The sequence below is a fragment of the Berghia stephanieae genome, chromosome 9, assembly GCF_034508935.2.
Source record: "Berghia stephanieae isolate SIO BIC M18660-M18661 chromosome 9, UCSD_Bste_1.3, whole genome shotgun sequence".
In the NCBI taxonomy this organism is placed as follows: domain Eukaryota; kingdom Metazoa; phylum Mollusca; class Gastropoda; order Nudibranchia; family Aeolidiidae; genus Berghia; species Berghia stephanieae.
This window is the reverse complement of record NC_088368.1, coordinates 9002551-9019600: the sequence shown is the minus strand read 5'-3', so window position 1 is coordinate 9019600 and position 17050 is coordinate 9002551. Positions and strand designations below refer to the sequence as shown.

General features: G+C 35.2%; 1 protein-coding gene across 1 annotated transcript in view; it reads left to right on the top strand.

Moving 5' to 3' along the window:
- LOC144979294 (uncharacterized) overlaps positions 1-853 on the top strand; it is a gene marked incomplete at its 5' end in the record, with an annotated part of 1187 nt that extends 334 nt beyond the window's left edge. Inside the window, 1 exon segment of the mRNA XM_078925920.1 lies at positions 1-853. This exon segment is cut by the window's left edge and continues 334 nt beyond it.
- Positions 854-17050: the final 16197 nt, after the last annotated feature.

Here is a 17050-nt window from a genome sequence, read left to right as displayed (position 1 = left end):
AACGTTTTTTAGAAGTGATCTGAAAGAAAAATGATTTTCTTCACAAGAGAATCTAAAAATAAATGGCGGATTCATTCTGGTTAATTATACAAGATCGACAATGGAAAATAATGATCAAAAAAATAAATAGCAGTGTTTGGATGATGTATCAGGTGGCTTTTGTATCGGACGTGGTAACTTTTAAATTGTTACTTAGGGATAAAGAGATGTTTTGGTCAACTTATCATTTCAGAATTGTTTCAAAATCATAAACAGATGCGCGGTGGAAAGTTTTAAAACAGCAATAATATATCACTAAAGTTGATATCTGTCGCTAGTAGCTTTTTCCCCCAAGTACTTTTCAAAACTTTCGTATCTAATTTTGTAAAATCTCAATTCCATATTTTGCATTGCTCAATGATTCCATGAGTAAAAACCAATAAAGCATGTGTTGCTAAATATATCTTTTGAGAGTTGTAATTGATAATTCCAATTTAAGTATGGAATGCGTAATGCTTATACATCAAATAAAGATAATCAGAGTGTGCTTTGTGGCCGCTAGAAAAAAAAAATTAAATATTCAACGATATCATTTTTATTTGTATTTCATTTTTATTATAAACATATCTCTTATATTTATTCTTGATTCTGATTTAGTAGTGACTGCTGTGGTGTTTCTTTATGTTTGTGTATGTGTATTTTTAAAGGCAATCTTGTAATTGTTGGTTTACTGTGATTCTTCATATTGTGTGTTTACATCAACGATAAATTGTATTTGACATGAAACACAAGAAAGATTTTAATGGGTGTAATTTTATTCCGAAGGTATTTAATATTGAAGAATAAACCTACAACATCGGACTTGTCGAAACAACATGCTGGTTACTGTTTGCGTTATTTGTTTACAATCTTGTTTTTATTATTATTATTATTATTATTATTATTATTATTATTATTATTATTATTATTATTATTATTATTATTATTATTATTATTATTATTATTATTATTACTATAAATGTAATAATATTATTAATAATAATAATATAATAATAATAATAATAATAATAATAATAATAATAATCAATAATAATAATATAATAATACTATAATAATAATATAATAATAATAATAATAATAATAATAATAATAATAATAATAATAATATAAATAATAATAATAATAATAATAATAATAATAATAATAATAATAATAATAATAATAATAATAATAATAATAATAATAATAATAATAATAATAATAATAATAATAATAATAAATGATAAGAAGAAGAAGAAGAAGAAGAAGAAGAAGAAGAAGAAGAAGAAGAAGAAGAAGAAGAAGAAGAAGAAGAAGAAGAAGAAGAAGAAGAAGAAGAAGGAGAAGAAGAAGAAGAAGAATTACAATCTGACAACTTTTACTTAGAAAATTTATTTTTACTTACTTGGCAATGTTCATTTGTGACAGTATGTCATTATTGATGCATTGAATTTAGAAAAATAGTCGCAACATCCCCCAACCGAATGTAAAATGCCAACAGACACAACACTACACATAGTGTAGTTATAGGTCATACTTAAACGTTTATAGATAGAACGAAGATGACGTCACTCAGCCCTTTGTTATTGTTTTTTTTTTTTTTGTGTATTTTTTTTTTTTTGGCCATCCACGTTTGTGAGTAATTCTCACAAGATCTGAGTGACGTCAAGGTTGTTCATCTAAGTTCCTTATACTCATTTCGTTTTGGGCAAAAACCCGATTTTACTTGATATCTTGAGACCTCCTATCAAGTATATTTTGTAAAAACAATGTAGGAGTTCAGGAAATACTTTTCTCCCTCAAACGCGTATCCGGTTGTACTAAAAATAGATCTTGGCGCATCTTGAATACAATGATTATAATTCTTAAAGGATGATTGAATTCAAGAGCCAGTCATAGGAAGAAGGATTTTAAATAAGATACATTTTTGATAAGAAATGACACGTGCTGTGAGGTCACTGGAGTGATATAATATTAAGAAACTAGTAAAAAGCTCGCACATTTAAGTGAGTGACACATAGTCACGGGGCTATCAGAACTCCAGTGAACAACTGCAATCTTGAAATATATTTATGCGACATCAATCTATCAAATATAATTGCAAAGGCAAAAATGTTGATTAAGATGCTGAGCTTTTATATAAAATTGTTGAATCGAATGCAATATCAAATCGTTCTTTAGCTGACGATAAATTGGAAGACTGTTTACAAACTGGTTCTTCCGATTGGACATATAGAATAAAATAAGTTCAACCATTACCCAAATTCTATTTTTTTTTTGTTGACAAACCTATTCTTAAACTCGAGCTTAAACTTGAGCATTTATATAGCGCAATATCCGCTAAACGTGCTCAATGCGCTTTACAAACAGCAACAGCAACATGTAACATGTATAACGTGACATGACGCCTGTGAGGCGATATTACAATTTTTCAGACAGAGACAACGCTGTTGACCGCGAGTGACTCAGTTTACACCTGACGGTGGGAGAATGTGAGTAAAGAGCCTTTTCCAAGGACTCAATTATGCGCCGAGCAAGGCTCGAACCCAGGACCTTCCGATCCGAAAGCGAGTGTCATACCACAAGACCACATAGCCGCTATTGAGCCGATAAAATGAAATGAGTTCAGTTCAACCTTGACCTATATCATAGGTTTTCTGTTGACAAACATATTCTTCCGATTGGAAAGACAAAATGAGTTCACCCATATATTGGTTTATTCCACAAATTATTCTAATCCGTGAGAAAATGTTTTACAAACCTGAAATTATGTCGCTTAAGGTAAATGAATATATTATACATGATATCGTTGCAGGTAAAAACCAATCTGTGATCTCATCTAAACTAGGGCTATTTGCCCTTCCCTTCGGCTAATGACCAATCATTGTGCCCCAGCAGATTTTTTACATAATCATGTGAGTCAACGGGCGATACAATTACCCTCAATTTAGAGGAGAGTCGCAATTTCCTCGCATATCAATCAATCTGTAAAAAGTAAGCTTTGTAATTTTTAGATTTGCCATTAATTCTGTGTTCGTTGGCAAAAAATTAACATTGGCTGTATGGAACAATTTTGGTCCCAAGCCCTATTTTTTTTACATGCTATTCTTCAACTCCTGTGTTGTTCGCAATGCGAGCTTCCAAGAGCTCTCAGCGGTTTAAGAAACTTGCTCGAATTTCCAAACGTAGGAGTTCAAAAATACGTATGTACGAGTATTTGCACGTCTGATAACCGAACGCAATACTCTTCAACAGTCGTAACGTCACTTCCTTCCTAATGACGCATGGTAACTTAGTAACACTGGCTCTAAACTATCGGAACAATGGCGGACGCCCGTATGAAATATTTCTCCGGCGAGCATAAAAGCGTTTCCAGAGGGAAAAAAACCCACATAAATTTGATCATGTTTTGACTTTTACACATTTTGATCACAAGGCATATGAAAAGTTCTAGCCAGCATGAAGAATAAAAAGTACTGACTTTCTTTGTTTAGAACCAAGATGGCCGCCGTTGCCAGGCGGCGTGACATCAGCCTACTGAATCCTATTATGGGCTTGATTAAAATTGTTTTAATGGACAATGTTGTGCGTCGGTTTGAGAGTATTTTCATTAAAACAAGGAGCCCATATTATCAAATTGGGTTATCTGACCTGCGAATAATATAGCACGTTGACTATGCCGTTTCCCCATTCAATAAGCAATGCTACTAAGATACTTTTTTAATTTTACAAAGCCCGTGATCAACCCGACGAGTCAAACTTGGGAAGAACAGTCGTGACACAAACCATCAACTCTTCCGGTGCCTAAATCAATGGAAGTGTCTATGTAACCAGTACTTTCAGAGTACTTATAATGAATGGGTTACATAAACGTGGCATAACTATTTTAGTAACATGATTTATTATAGGCAGATCGAAAGGATTACGGGACGTGAAAGAGCTATGATGGATGATCTTTATTGACGACCACCGTATTGATATTTATGTTAGAATATAAGATACCATTCCTCTAACATCAGAAGACGAATGACACAAGGTATGCGTTCAGTCCTCTGTGTCATGGTCTGAAGAGTGCTCAAGAGCTTACTCGACTACATTTATAAAATAAAAATGTGATAAATAAGGCCCCATAATTTACTTAAAAATAAAACAAATAACGAGTTTGTTTAAGATGATAAAAACTGAAAGATGAAATTTAATTAAATGAGTAGTCTTATAAATGAATAGTGATCACAGTTACAAATGAGAATATCATGATATTACGTAACTTATGCGATCTTGCTGAGATTATGATCATGTTCGATATTTCGTGCGGACTTGTGAGTTTCCACTTCTAGTCTGAGAGTATTTGCAATCCTTCCCGTCAGGACCCTGGCTTGACAGTAATTCAACTGGCAAATGTGACAAAGGAAACCCCGGCGTCTTAATGGCGGAAATCAAAATTAGTGAAGCGCTCCATAAAATCCCGAGAGTAAGATATAAATCTTTAATAATATAGGCAATATGAGAGGAGTGTAATAGTGTGACCGTCATTGGTAAGTTCTTAACTCTCTCCTTACCAGTCATTTTCAGGATTTTCCCCAAAACTTCACATCCAACTAACACACAAATATATTTTTTATCACTCAAACACAATAGCAGTAAGTTCTTGCGATAAATAATTTATTTAGCAAAACATGCTCTACAACACACTGTTCATTTTCTTTAGATTTTATGATGCACAAAAGAAATTTGAATAAGAAAATGGTTGGTTGTATCGTAACGAATGTGACGATTTTCCTATAGATATTATGCAGATGACGTCACTCAGGCCTTTGTTATTGTTTTTGCCATCCGCGTTTGTGAGTTGTTCTCACTAAACTGTATTAACCAGACTATAAAAGTTCATGGTTACACAGAGTTTGTGTGTTGGTCCGTTATACTTCCGGATGGCAATGTTGTGAACTCCTTGGCCAAGCGCATTCTATCTATAGTTGGTAAGGAGAGGGTTAAGAGAAGTAAGTAATGAAGATTACATCAATTAGCTTTTTAATAAGTGGCAACGTGACAAAAGTTGAAAGAAAAGTATTCATCAATTTGAAATTAATTCAAAGAGAAGGCTAGTAAAGGAATCATTATCTAATATAAGAAAGTAAAGTTTTTATAAGCCTACCAAACTATAACTGGAGTGAGATGAACTCCGTTCTCGTGTTTGTATTACTAAAATAAAACTTTAAAAAAAATAAAGGTGAATCATGGTTATGTGACAATCACTTGCTATGAAATAGGAACCCTATTTCCTTTTTTGATGTTATTTTTAGATTTTACTATAATAAAGTGGTCTGTTCGATTCGAAAGACAAATTCGCGTGTCCGCTCGACACTACAAGGAAACTAGGAGGCCTATGTGAGGCTACTCTTGTCTTTTGGCTTGCTTTTGAACAAGGTGATAAATAGCAATATGAAATTGAATGTAAGCTTCAATTTAATTACGAAAATAGATAAAATTGACGTTTCGAGTTTCCCTTTATCAACAAACATGATGAATGAAACACTACAGATGAATGAGATAATGTGGTAGTGGCGTTGTTAACAACATTTACATTTGAGCAAGGTTATGGAATGAGTAATTTCGTAATTTTTATTTTGGCATTGATTTTAGAACTAGTAACCCGCAATTAAATAAAACTATGCGAGTATATAGTGATAATATTATGAAGTAATACGTAATAAAATATCACCCGATCCCGACAAAGACTTTTAAAAATTTAATACTATGCGAACACATTTCACTAAAAATTGAAAAGCAATTCATGTGCATGACGTCAGTTTTCTTTCATATCTGTCTTGTGAAAACTGGCTCAAACATTGTTTATAATTAATTTATGATCATTAGATTACAAAAGTTATGCTAAAAACACAAAAACACACAAGAAAGATACTGTAGTGATATGTTGAGTTGAGTGTATGTATGTATTTTGTGTTTGGGCGTGTGTGTGTGTGTGTGTGTGTGTGTGTGTGTGTCTGGGGGTGGGGGGGGGGTGGCCAGGGGCGGTTGCTGGTTGTTTATTTAAGGCGGCATGAATCGAAGAACAACATGACAACAGCAATTAGACTGCCATCAAGTCCTCCTTGACTGCCATATAAAATTACTTCCTTTGAATATCAACTGTGATAACAGTCAATAATAGAAGGATAGAAAATCCAACCTCAATGCACTACTTATCTACTCCAAAGACAATAACATTACAAGTTGAAATGCTCTGTTTGTCGGGTTAATGAACTGGCATTCTTATTTATAGCATCATGGGCCTCTTTGTGTAATATTCGTATTGATGATTAAAATCCTTTTGAGCAAAACGAATAGCAATAAAATCTAGATATTTATTGTAATTTTCTTCATTCGTATGTTTTGATTACAACAAACCAGTTCTTCCAATGATAAAACTGATATGGTTTTGATTTCTCCCAAGTCAGGCCTCAAGGTGTGCAAAACTAAATATGCCGGCCTGAACTAGTTATTTTAGCAATAAAGAGTATCAGTTGTTTGTGGGGGAGGTGGATAACCGAAGTTTTAAAACAGAAGAAAACAGTCTTTTATATAAAATGCTTGGGCGGCCTGTTGACTTTTTGGCTCATGGTAGCCCCCATACCCCACTCTCAGCTCATTGTCTCACGTCATATCACATCGCGTGGGGCAACAAGAAAAAGAGAGCCGTCTGTGATGACGCACAACCTTCGTTATATCCTTCGTTATGTATCTATCACGGCTCGAGGAGAGATGCGCGAGTGTTAACGAAAAGCAGCATATGCAAAAACGGAGACGAAAAGCAGTATCTGCTAAATTTGAAAAGTATAGGGCGGCACAAAACAACTTCGCTCAATAGACCAACCGCCAGTGGATGGTATGTATATATATGTGTGTGTGTGTGTGGGGGGGGGGGGGGGGGGGGGGGGGGGGGGGGAGTAATGAGTGGAAGCTTGCATGTCGCCGGAATAAATACCCACACTTTTTTTAGCTTCCAGTCTTGGTCAGCAAAACAAACACTAAAGTACATACTGACCAGCAGATTAAGGTTGTTACTAATAGAACCAAATCAACACGGCTGATGTACTGAGTAAGAAACTTCTGACATTTGGACAGCAAGTTTGATCTTGTCATCTTGGTAATGATGTCATCCATGTAGACTTTACGTTTCAATCTTGTCTGTGCGTTCGATGACGTCAGACTTGACCTTGAAGAGAAATGTGTCGTCTCGGCCGATGCAAGGTCAAATATCTTAGAAGATTCATTTCCATGTTCAGCAATAGAAGACGTCGAGCTGCTGTGGAAGAAATCTTCTTTTACTACTGGATTATGTTTTTGGTTATCCTCAATCTTAGAAAAGCTTGGTTTGTATGAGGATTTCGAATTCAAAATGTGATTATCATCGCGTTTGGGGTCTGTATCGGCGTTTAACTTATTTTGCCTTTTTTCAACTGAGTGGTAGTGAAGCAAAACAAGGCAAGTCGCTACAAGGTTAATGCCGCAGTGTAAGAATATGAAAGAGAGATAAAGAGTAAGTAAGGGGAGTGAATTGGAGTTTCTTGGAAGGGAACTGGAGACTTCGCTGATGTAGACGGTCATGGACAAAAGGGTTGTAATGGCGAAAGACAATCGTTCTCCAGATTCTATGGGGACGAGGAATACCAGATGAGACAGAAACGACAGGAAGAATATGGGAAGGATTAAGTTCACAATCACATAGTTAGGCCTTCGTGCGAATTCAAACCTCAGTAAAGCCACTTCTGTCGCAGGCAGTTGTTTAATCAATGCTTCTGTTTTGGTCAGGTCCCACTCTCCGTCCGAATGGTACATACTTGTGTCAATGACAGAGGAACCAAATTCCATAACGAGGTCATTGGGGTTGTCGTTTGATGTGATTAGCATCTCGCATCGCTGGGAATCAAAAGGGTACCACGTGACTTCCATGTTGCAGCTAAATTCAAATATGCCTCCGGGTGACCAGGATGTTATTCCGTTAGAAAATAACACAAGAGGTGCGTGGTAATCGTCTTTAAACATGTGGCGGTCTCCTACAGAATTAGCCAAACTCAATCTTGGCCTCCAAATGTCCAGTGGTTCAAGAGATAAATGAGTTATTCCACCATAATTAGACGGATCCCATTGTCTGATTTCATCCGTCCATCTTATGTTTAATAAAATATTGAGTTTCACGGATTCCCTGACCACGTCAAGATCCTCTAAAAAAATTAAACCGGGCTGGAAAGTTATTGTCAATGGATTGGTTTGGTCGGCTACCGGTCGATATCGTCTGTTGATGCTAAAAATGAAGTCTTTGTACAGATTGTCCGTGTCGTTAATTGTTGCAGTTTTTATATGATGCAACTGAATTGCGGAAACGATTAAAAGGAAAACGATTGACATTCTGACTTGTTGATTTTAAAGTTATTAAAACTTGAAATATCGTTTTACCACAGATTGTATAAAGTGAATGATTAAATCTTAATTGAAGAAACAGAAATGCACAGAAAAAGTGTGATTTTTATATTGTTTTGTTTAAATTTGAATCCATATTTTATAAACAACGAACACAGAATCAGTATATTGGTAGAAATTACTCGACTTTTGCCTATTCCTCGCTTCCTAACAGAATACAAAGTGGTACACACCAGAAATAGTAATAGGCTACTTGTAATGTGTTCAACAGTTTGAAAACATATTTCAAATGTTTATGTGACGTAATACAGGTTAAAGAATATAATTAGGATTAAACGGAGACAAGACACATTCCAAAAATGAAGGCTCATGTATGCTGACAGTTTGGTAATGATTATCAAAGTAATACATTTTGATAGTGGAGTGGATTATTGGCTGTTTCGTGTTTACTCCAGTAGATGAAAAATAGAATTAAAATCCATCTTATACACTTTAATCGTTTTACTCTTTTAGAGAAATGTCCCTTCCATGTGGCAATGAAAGCAAACGTTGACTAATATATTGTGTCCTTGCGTAAGGCATGTTACACACATCCAATTGTCCAATAGAACCCAAGTCTTTATGGATTCAATAGAAAAATGGTTGTTTATGATCCACCAATCGTTCCAAAACAACATTATGTCATGATTTACCCACTGTATGGATTAACTCAATCAATCCTGGATATTTTTGCTACTTTCCAAAATTGGAAAAAAAAATGTATTAAAAAATGAGCGTATTAGTTCTATCCAATTATCATTAACATGCAAAAACTAAAAACGTTAACTTTGATACAACGCCTATAATTTGTCTCAGAAAAATGTAATAAATAGGAATGGGGTAAAAGTAACCGGGGTAAACTACGGATATATTCGGTGTTAGGGTTGAGTGAGTTAAAATTTCGAAAAAAATTCTTAAAATATTACATTTTGATTACCTAATATCAAATTGCTTTATTGAGGAAAGTGACCTTTGCTTCTAAAAAGGACAATAAAGCAACAGCAAAAGATAATAAAAGAAAGGGAAAAAAAACAGAGTGAAAATTTACTTCCAAATTCTTACCATGCCATTTTGACATTATGCACAAATGTTTTAATCAGGAAAATTCCAACACAATGCCAGATTTACACTTTGGGTCTCACAACGATAGTCTCAAATAAGACTACATATATTTATATTTTCCCCTTTCACACAGTCATTCTATAAATAGTGTCATAAATAACAATGTGAAATAGAATGTAAGCTTCAATTTAATATACGAAACAGATAAAATGGAAATTTCCTGGTTTCCCCTTTATCAACAAAACAGGATGAATGAAATACTACAGATGATTCGTCTGTAGTGTGTCATTCATCCTGTTTTGTTGATAAATGGGAAACACGAATAGTCCATTTTATGTGTTTTCGTATATTAAATTGAAGCTTACATTTCATTTCACATTATTATTCATTTTCTTCGAGCTTTGAGCAGCAATATGTACATATAAATAGTGTAATCCTTTGTTTCAATGAGGTATTATGTCGGAATGAAGTAGATGCTTTAGCGTGAATTTATAGACACACATATAAAGGAATCCTTCAGAGCCATTAGGCCTATGGAGCGGGAATTTATCCCGGTTTCTATAGCCTGAAACGGACAATAGCAATTGCTTGCTACCCGTTGGATAGGACGCTCTAGTCTATCGAAAAGAATCTTCCGCCAGTTCTAACAGACCCAGCTACCCGATCGTTGATGGGTGAGCAGGGGGTTTGCAACCGGGATCGATCTCGGACCCTTTGATTGTGAATCGATTGCTCTACCAACTGAGCTATCGGACCCCACGTAATATGAAATGTTGGGTTAAATTCTAATCGTTACGGTGCAGAATAGTGATATAAATTCTTATATTGTAAAAGTCCAAAAGATGACAATTCTTTACATTTTAATTAATACTAAAATCATTTTTAGTGGTCCGATTGATTCCAACATAATAAAAGAAAAGGCGGACTACTTTAATTTGTTTACTTAAAAAGAGTCAACTAGATATTGAAAAGTGAAAGTGATACTAGGCTGCTAGAAGCTGTGGACTGTAAAAAGTAATAACAAAGATTAATATAACAGCTTTTAAAAAGAACAAAATACCAAACGGACGTTTCGGGCTCAAACCCCTTCTTCGGCCAACAACAAAAAACCAAACAACCCCCCCCCCCCCCGCCAAAAAAAAAAAGAAACAAAACAAAAAAACCAACAAACAATAAAGACAAAAATACATTACATATATTACTAAATTCCAGATAGACGACAGTGATAATTTGAAGGTCGTCTATCTGGAATTTAGTAATGTATTTCTGTATTTACTGTTTTTTGTTGTTGTTGGCTGAAGAAGGGTTTTGAGTCCGAATCGTTCCGTGTTTGATAATTTGTTCCTTTTTTGAAGCTGTTTTATTCATTTTAGACATTGAAAACGAATGGCACTTTCAAATATTTCACCAGTTTGGTAGTACCGTCACTGCACAGCAATCATTTTGAACACATGACACGAATGAAATCTATCTAGATCTTTACATATTTTCACAGCGACATCATTTGACATTTCATTTTATGACTGTTATATTATAGAACAAAACGCGGCAATGATTATAACGTTACCAAATTGAGAGTATCAGGTGCAAAGTTTATTATGTACATATAATTACCAGGTATCGATCTCAAACTGTGATCGGTGATCAGGAAAATCAATATAGCGACAATTTACATCAATAGAGAGCAATGCCCCAAACGGACTTTGGTAGAGATCTGATAAAAACGGAATCTCTTTGCTACCGAACTCTGATTTATTATTTTTTAAAATTTAAATTTAAATTGTTGTCATTCGTCTTTTAAATATCGATCAAGGAAGTCCCAGGTTAAAGAGTTTTGAGTAAAAGAAGGTGATTTTAATTGATCGATATTTGAAGGACGACATTTCTGTCCAAATTTTGTTATAACATGTTGGGTTTATTTTTTCAAACCACGCCAGATTGATGAACGGCATATTTTAATAGTATAATCAAGTACTTTTCTTACACACTTGGATTTTTGCCTCGTTATTCTTTATAGGGTTTCAACTGCGAGACCGTTCTCTGAAAAAAACAAACACACGTAAAAAAGTTTAGGTCAGAATACTCGTCCTTCAAAAATCGATCAATAAAAATGACCCTCAAACCTGGAACTATATTAAATCCAGAGAGCGACAGAGCAGTTGTATGTCTTTTTTTATCCTGTCTTCATGTGGCTTTGCGTGGCCTTTTAGTCCTGTGGTAGGACTGATATAACACTCACCTTCGAACCTAATCGTCCTTGGTTCGAATCCTATTATTGACGGTACGAAGATGATTCCTCGGCAAAGGCCTTTACCCACATTCTCTCACCGTTATCCTTGTGTAAAATGAATACATGCACGGTAACAGCGTGGTCTCTAACGGATAAATAATAACTCGAGAATATTACTTAAGCATTTATATAACGTAATGCCCACTAAACGTGTTCAATGGGTCCCTCGCCAACAGCAAAACTTAAAATGTCGGACAAGACATGACGCCGGTAATGGCCAGATATTTGGTTTACACCTGAGTTTCCGGAGCGACTATAACTAAAGAGCCTTTCCAAGGACTCAATTTAGTGCCTCATAGTGCGGGACTCGAACCCAGGACATACCGACTCGAAAACGATTGGCATTCCACTAGACCACACAGCCGCACAAAAATATAATAATTGCCTTACAGGTTAGGTGTCAAATCTCATCCTACATACCACACGGTGATGTTGGCCTTGGACCTCTTGTAAAGCTCTTTGAGTGCATTAAGTGGCTACATAAAAGTTCAAATGATATAATTTTTCATCTCTTTCCAGGTTATATCCGAGGCTTTGATATCGTCACTCCACAGGCCTCTGCTCTAGGTCTATCTCTGCTGGTCTCCCTTCGTCTTGTCCTACAAATTCCGTTACTTTCTATATCATTTTATTTTCGCTCAGTGTCAAAAAGCACTTCTCTTTTATTGCCGTTTAACAAGCTCTCTCGAAGAAAGAGAAAAACAAACTTTGAACACAATCAAGGACGATTGTCTAACCGCTGCGCCTCGTAATCTAAAATTCCATCAAATTGAATATATTGACCTTTGATGTGACTCTCCCCTTCCCCGCTCCTTGGAAAAAGAATGTTTTTTTTTATAAATTCAGGGTTCTCACATCAGAAAGGGTCGATTTGACTTTTGTTTTTGTTTTTTTACAAGATCTTTACGAGCACATTTAAAGTGATACTAAGCTGCTAGAAGCCGTGGACTGTAAAAAGTTATTTTAAAAATTAATGAATATAACAGCTTCGAAAAAGAACAAAATACTAAACACGGAACGTTTCGGGCTCACAACCCTTCTTCAGCCAACCACAAAAAAAAAACATTAAAAACATGAATACATTTCAAAATTCGAGATCGACGACATGGGAATTTGGTAGATTCTCTCTGTAGAAGAAAATTATTGGAAAGTAAACTAAAAGGAGCGGTGGATATGTAACTAAGGAGTACCAAGTTGAGCGCAAGACAAAACAATGCATATAATTTGGTGCTTTAAAAAGGGGAGAAACGCGGGTAGAACTCAACGGAACTCCTTAGTTACACATCGAACGCTTCTTTTTGTTTACATTCCAAGATATTTCTTCTACAGAGAGGACCTACCAAAATTTCTCTGTCGTTGATCTGGAATTTAGTAATGTATTTATGTCTTTATTATTTTTTGTTGTTGGCTGAAGAAGAGTTTGAGCCCAAAACGTTCCGTGTGTTGGTAATTTATTCTTTTTTAAAAACTATTTTATTCATTTTTGTTTATTACTTTATACGAGCACATTTAGTGTTTGCTTCCCTATATTACAGCTCACGTTATTTTGTCTCAGGCAGCTCTCATCGTTCTCTACTTTTACCCTGTTATTCGTGCTTCCGTCAATATGACGCATCAATGTAGGAGCACCTTAAGGCTAAATTATTGCCCGGCCGAATACAAATGATAAATTATGCATCATGCTATATCAACCTCCATTTTAGTACAGAAGTCAACCGCATTCACTAATTGAGAAAAGCATTCACTGCATAATTAGCAATACCAGAAAGTTGATCGAAGGCCGAACTATGCGGGGTTCCGTTTCGTAACACTGTCAAGCTATGTTCAGCGTGGTCACTGAAAGAATGATGGATTTGATTCTTAAACTCTGACGCAGTCGTTGTGCCCTTAGGGTAAAGCAATTTCAATATATCACAATACTTGACTCCGGTGTGACCAACTGGCGGAGGCGGTGACAAATATTGGGAAGTTATTAGTAAGAAGAAAGAAGGGCAACACAAACGTTTTTTTTTTAATGAGTTTTATATAGATAGTTCGAAGATGCCGTCACTCAGGTCTTTGTTATTGTTTTTTGCCATCCGCGTTTATGAGTAATTCTCACTGAACTGTATTAACCCGACTATAAACGTTCATGGATACACACAGTTTTGTGTGTTGGTCCATTATACTTCAGGATGGCAATGTTATGAGCTTCTTGGCCAAGCGCATACTATCTATAGCACGATATCAACTCTACGTGCTCAAATGGGTTCCTAGCCCACAGCAATATATTTAACATGTAGGACAAGACCTGACCTGACGCCTGTTAGGAGATATCAAAAATTTTCCGGACAGAGACACTGTTGGTCATGACCAGGTATTCATTTCACACCTAAGTGCAGTGAGAGAATGTGATTAATGAGCCTTTTCCGAGGACACAGCAATACGCTGCTCAAAACGGGTCTAACCCTGAACCTTCCAGTCCGGACGTGAGGGTCATGGTACAAGACCACGTAAAGCCACTTTTAATGAATGAACTGGAAACATGGTTCCATTTGATTCACAGGTGCCGGGAACTAACGGAGTCTTTTAGTTAATACTAAAATATACAATCCCCCCCCTCTATTCTTCCTCATCCCTCTTCTCTCTCTCTCTCTCTCTCTCTCTCTCTCTCTCTCTCTCTCTCTCTCTCTCTCTTTCTTTCTTTCTTTCTCTCTATCTATCTATCTATCTATCTATCTATCTATCTATCTATCTATCTATCTATCTATCTATCTAGCTATCTATCTCTCTCTTCCTCTCTCTCTCTCTCTCTCTCTCTCTCTCTCTCTCTCTCTCTCTCTCCCACCCCCTTCCTCTCTTTCTCTCAAAAACACAAACATACATTCTCTCCCTCTCTCTCTTTCACACACACACACACACACACACACACTATCTCTCTCTCTCTCCCTCTCTCCCTCTCTCTCTCCCTCTCTACCTCTTCTCCCCCACCTCTCTTTCTCACTCTATCTCTAATATTTTTTACATTAGAGAATTTGATTCCATTGTGATAACTCAAAACTTTTGAATATAACCAGTTAATTGCTGTATTCTGTTTTAAAAAAAACAAGTTATTAAAAATTTGGCCAGAAAGTTCGTCCTTCAAATATCGGTTGATTTAATGACCCTTATGTTAGCAAAATTCTAAAACCTGGGACTTGGCATTATCTTGGCAAAAAAAATAATCGTAAACCTAGGACTCTAAGTCCCAGGTCTAAGAGTTTTTGCTAAAATGAGGCTCATTTAAATCGATCGATATTTTAGAAGGACGAATTTTCTGGCCAAAAATTTGAATACACATTTTTTCACAGTTGTTTAACATTCTTCCAACGAAAACATAGGACCGTCTCTTAAATATCATGATTTTAGGAGGTAAAAATATTTTTTTGGGAAAATCGTTTATGAAGAAAGATTTTAAAAGTTTTTGTCTCTCTCAGTTTTGTTTTTTTTTTTTTCAAAAAATGTTTCAATTCTTCAATTAGCAGCTGATCGTACGGAACAAAATCTCTATTTCATACAGTTCACATCTCCTGACATGTTTCTTTTCACTTTACTGGTATCTGTATTCTAATCACTGTCACAGAGAGGGTGAGAAAGTATGTCTCTGTGTATGTTTGAGAGAGAGAGAGAGAGAGAGAGAGAGAGAGAGAGAGAGAGGGAGAGAGAGAGAGAGGTAAACATTCAATAGCGTGCGGTTATGTGGTCTTGTAGATTAACACTCGCTGCTGTCGGGTCGGAAGGTCCTGGGTTCGAGCCTTGCTCGGCGCATAGTTGAGTCCTTGGAAAAGTCTCCCTACTCACATTCTCTTACCGTACTCAGGTGTAAAATGAGTATCTGGCCGTGAACAGCGTTGTTTTTTCTCGGAAAAAATTGTAATATCGCTTAACAGGCGTCATGTGTGTGTGTTGCTGTTAGTCAGAGACCCTTTGTAAAGCGCTTTGGGCAGGGTTAGTGGGTATTGATCTATATAAAAACCGGAATTCTTCTGTATTTTTACTTTTAACTCGCATCGCTATACCAATCACTGTCTACCTTACTCAGGTACTTAGTCACAGTTGAAGTGAATGGGTTTAAAACTTGAACTTTGATTGTGTAGAAGTCGAATACTTTGTCAAGATAAACAGGCTCAGCCCGTTAATTTGTTAGAGAAAATACTGCCAAACTTTTTATACTGGCCAGTCCTCGATTCTAAAGTGCTTGTGGTGGTTAAATTAACACACCCAGGTACCTACCGACATCTAACGTATATCACTAATTAGTTAATCCGTGTAGTGTGAAGGCAAGAAACGAGTAATAATGGCTAATCTGGCCCTTGGATGACCGACGGATTAGGTCGGAGAAAGTGATTGTCTTGGATGTCAATATCACGTATCTACACATTGATGTGAAAGGGGAATAACTGTCGTTATGAGTTTTTATTTAAATAAATGATGATGATTGTAGTACTGCTGCTATTATTATTATTATTATTATTATTATTATTATTATTATTATTATTATTATTATTATTATTATTATTATTATTATTATTATTATTATTATTATTATCATTAGTAGTAGTAGCAGTAATATTAGTAGTACGCGTAGTAGTAGTAATAGTAGTAGTAGTAGTAGTAGTAGTAGTAAGTAGTAGTAGTAGTAGTAGTAGTAGTAGTAGTAGTATCATTATTATTACTGTTATTATTACAATTATTATTATTATTATTATTATTATTATTATTATTATTATTATTATTATTATTATTATCATTATTATTATTATCATTATTATTATTATCCTCATCATCATAATTAATATTATCATTACTATTATTTCAAATGTTTTTCAACTATTAATTTTCTATATATATGTAAACCATTGGTATCATTCTTCTTCTCCTCTCATTCATTTAAAAAAAAAAAAATTTATAACTTCTCTAAACACCCCGACGGGCATACAAGAAATAATGAAAATGGACTTAAAAGAGAATACATTTATTTTCGCAAAAAGTGGAAGTTGCGTTTTAAAATTTGAGCCATTTTAGATAAGATGTATCTAAGTATTCAATATTTGGCATCTCGGTCGTTGTTGTTGTTGTTTTTGTTGCTTTTGTTGTTTTGTTTTTTTTCTTTTCATTACCTTTTTCCAATTTAGGAAGAAACTTAATCCTTTTCGCCCACTTTGCGTTGCTTCAATGCAAGTGAGCAAATGATACATCGACTCT